The sequence below is a fragment of the Halyomorpha halys genome, unplaced genomic scaffold (genome assembly GCF_000696795.3).
Source record: "Halyomorpha halys isolate HHAL.00 unplaced genomic scaffold, Hhal_1.1 Scaffold283.1, whole genome shotgun sequence".
NCBI lineage: Eukaryota > Metazoa > Arthropoda > Insecta > Hemiptera > Pentatomidae > Halyomorpha > Halyomorpha halys.
In genome coordinates this window covers 9,476-13,602 of record NW_027113072.1, presented here as the reverse complement: position 1 = coordinate 13,602, position 4,127 = coordinate 9,476, and the positions used below count along the sequence as shown (strand labels likewise).

At 29.8% G+C, this 4,127-nt stretch overlaps 1 protein-coding gene across 2 annotated transcripts in view; it reads left to right on the top strand.

Moving 5' to 3' along the window:
• LOC106680719 (TBC1 domain family member 30) overlaps positions 1-4,127 on the top strand; it is a 499,453-nt gene that overhangs the window by 485,867 nt on the left and 9,459 nt on the right. The window lies entirely within an intron of this gene.

Sequence of the window (4,127 nt, the reverse complement as noted above, 5' to 3'; positions counted from 1 at the left end):
GTTTTCGGGGGTGCTGAAAATGAAAATAAAATTGATCTTATGATCACGCACTTGTGCACCAATTTATTTTAACATTTTGGATTGCTATCATATTAGGGTCCCTGTATACGTTTTCGGGTGTGCTGAAAATAAAAGTAATATCGATTTTATGATCGCGCGACTGCGAATCAATTTAACCTTCAGGGCTTTAAAGGTATTGTGGTCTCATACAGTTTGAATGTTACTATAGATTTTTTTATTTTCTGCACATCGAAGCAAATATAAAGGTACACGATTTTATTTTCATTTTCAGCACCCCTGAAAACATATTAAAGGACCTCCAAATGTTATAATTCTGAAATATTAAAATAAATTGATACGCAAGCGCGTTATCGTAATATCGATGGCCTTTCTGATCTATCCTAATACTCAATGCTAATTCATAATGTATAATCCTAATCTTTAATGCTAATACTTAATGTCTAATCGTAATCTTTGAAATCCTACTCCTTAACATAGATGAGAAATGTGAGAGCTAGGACACAGATTTTCACAGCCAATGAGAAGTCAGGCGATATGGCCACGTGAACCCCAGGAAATTTAAATTTTGAGCTCTTTTTAACCTTAACCACGTTCGTGATCAGTCACATGAACTTTAGACCACGTCCCCTTTTACTTAGATCAACCATTAACCATTGAGCCACGCCCTTTTGTATGTTAAAGTTGAGTCGAGGGTAGAATTCAAATTCCAAAAATGATCATTGCTCTGGACAGAGATCGGTCTTTCATTCCTACTGATAGAAAATTAGATTCCATACAGACCAATTTAGAAATGCATCCAGCAATTAATAACTCGTAATAAAATAGATTTTGTTAATGTCGTCAACGTATTTTGTAAATACAATAATTGCAGATTTTATTTTATTACTAATTGTAAGTTTCTAGCACTTTCACTTAACTATACATGGAATATATAGTAAGGGAAAATAATGCGCTCGTGAAAAATCCCGAATTCGAGTTTTTAATGAAAATACACGTTTTGAGCGTCTCTGAATCAAAATAACCATATCTTGCAAATCGTATTTGAGTGTGTGTTTGTGAACCCTCAAAAAGGAAAAGAAGTATCAAGCTGAAATCATATATTTATTGGGAATACCTCACTGGGATTTTTTTTTTTTGTAATATCGACTAATAAAAAGTTCTTCTTTACTAAACCGATTTTTCACATTTTTCAATTTTCTCAAAAAAGTCTCTAACGGCTTTGATTGAACTTGGTATAGCTATGCACTAAACATTTCGGATTTCGAGCATATTGGGATCCCTATATGTTTTCGGGGGTGCTGAAAATAAAAGTAATATCGATTTTATGATCGCGCGACTGCGTATCGGTTAATTCTAACATTTCGGATTTCGAGCATATTGGGATCCCATACTATGTTAATAAATTTACGCGTAGTCTACAATTGGATATCATTTTTACACTTTTGAGGCATTTTAAAATAGATTTTTTCCGATTTAGTGTTAAGTATTTGTAATATAATTACATGAAATTATAATTACGTGTAATTATAATTGTAATTACTTCGGAATCTTGGGGAAAAATAAAAATTAGATAAGAATATATGCAATTTTATAGATGCAATTCCATATTGGAAAGTAATTGTACTTTCTCACAACTCTAATTCGGGAACCGTAGCCACGACCTGCTCGGCTATCATGTTCTCTCATGTATTTCGATTGATGAATACAAAATACCATTGATTGAATACAAAATGATATTGATATATCAGCATCGGTAATTTAATAATAACTTGAAAGAGGAAGAAAATTAAAATTTAATTAATCTCTAAAAACAAAACAAAAAACTCAAAATATTAATATTTATTATTATTGAGCACGAGATAAAAGTTAATTAACTGCTAAAAAAAAAATTGATTACAATAACAAAAAGCTTCCAGATTTATTATTGGTACTTTCATTAACAAACAACACAATCCTTTCCCTTGCATTAATTTTCCTATAATTCGTATAAAGGTGAGAGGAATTAAAAATAAAAAAAATAAATCAATATTTTTATTTTATTATTTTTGTGTTTTAAAATATCACCATTGAGGCAGCTTCAATTAACTGCTAGCCAACATTCAAAGTTTAAATCACTGAAACAAATCACTTGTCCAAGTTTGTATTGGTTCTTTTGTTGTACAACTTCCCATTATTGTATTTTGTTTGTGTGTGTGTTTGTTATACTATTTAGGAGAAAAATATTATGTTTATAATAATACATATTATATTTAGTTATTACTCATACTTCGGTATATCGTATTCAATCTATCGGATAAAAATTCCTTAATATTTCACTAAAAATATTCATATTTTTCTTATATCCCTACTTTTCCTTTATTTATTTCAAGTTTCACAACTGCCTAAAAGCTTAGAATGTCTATTATAATTTAATGTTCGTTTGATGCTGTTTGAAAAATTCTGATGTTGAGGTAAAGCTAGCTTTGGGTAAACCAGGCGAGGATCGGTTGTCAATCATCAATCATCAATCATCAATCATCTGATATGAAAAATGGAGGGAGCGCTTTCCGTTCTTTATAATGATTGAAACAATTGATCTGAGATGAGCTGTGATTGACAGCTATGCACGGTTTTACCACGAATTTATCTATAATTTTTTTTTTAAATAGGGATTCGTTGCTGTGTAAGTGTATGTGTCTACATGGAATTTTTGTACTCATTAATATGTTATTAAATTTCAGTCAATGTCCTTCAAATCCTTCATTAACTTTTTCAGTACTTTTCAAACTAATGTCTATTATCTAGTCCTTCATCTAAAATACACGGCATATTAAATAAATATAGCGTCATAAACCTTACTTACTCAAGTTACTTTAAATAAATGTGTATAGCATAAATATATTGGTTTATTAGTAATATGCCAGATTATGCTATGCAATTTAACATTGAGATATGCCAAATAACTTTATAAATCGTTGGTTTACGAGTGAAATGCACTAAGGCGAAAAATGAAGTTTCGAAATGATTTTTTTTAATGTTTTCAAAATGGTAATTTTACTTTTTATAAACAGATTTTTATGACATTGGAGTTTAATCTTTTTAACATTTTAGATTGGAAAAAAACAACTTATTTCGTGAACGCGGAACATCGGTGGGAAAAAAATGTCCAAAAATCAAGCCTAAATATTCATAATTTTTGATTAACATAAAAATTTGTATTTAAGGGTTTTAAAATACGCTAAAACCTATTTTCACTTTATTTTTTCCTTAACAAATTTTTTATTAGTTTATTTTACAATTCTGAAATCAAATGAATTGATAGATGAAGTTATAACTCCCAGCCTTTTCACCGGATCTCTCGGCATCTGATTTTCATTTATTTTAACATTCGGATTGTTTGTACGGACTAAAAAGTATAAAAATTAAGACAGCCTGAAAAAAAATCTATATCTGAATTTATTGATTCTAAAGATCAATTTTTTTTTAAAACAGGCATCTATGCTTTAAAGGTGTATTGAAGCAAAAGGAACATATTTTTATTAAATAAAAGCTTGTGATAAAAGATATGCAGTTTTATGTATTTACTTAAAAATTCGAAATTTCAGATGCACCAATATAATACATCTTAAACTTTTACAATTTTAGACATTAACGTTCCACAGTTGACATCTTACCTTTTTAAATTAAAGTTTATTGATTAATCGTGCCCACTATGGGCTATGGCACTATAGCATTAGCTAGCTAAAAATTTTTAACATGATTTAGTTAACTTAACCTTTGTTAACTAAATCATGTTAAAAATTTTATAAAAGGCTAACAGATAAAAAATAGTTGTCAGAATTAGTTCCAATTGTTTAGGGGAACTAATTCTTTAACCCTATTAGTGGTTTTCCTAACATATTAGGGGGTTCTAAAAATGAAAAAAAAAAAAAACGATTTTTTGATCGCACCACCGGGTATCGATTTATTCTAACATTTCGGATTTCGAGCATATTGGGATCCCTATATGTTTTCGGGGGTGCTGAAAATAAAAGTAATATCGATTTTTTGATCGCGCGACTGCGTATCGGTTAATTCTAACATTTCGGATTTCGAGCATATTGGGATCCCTATAAGTTTTCGGGGGT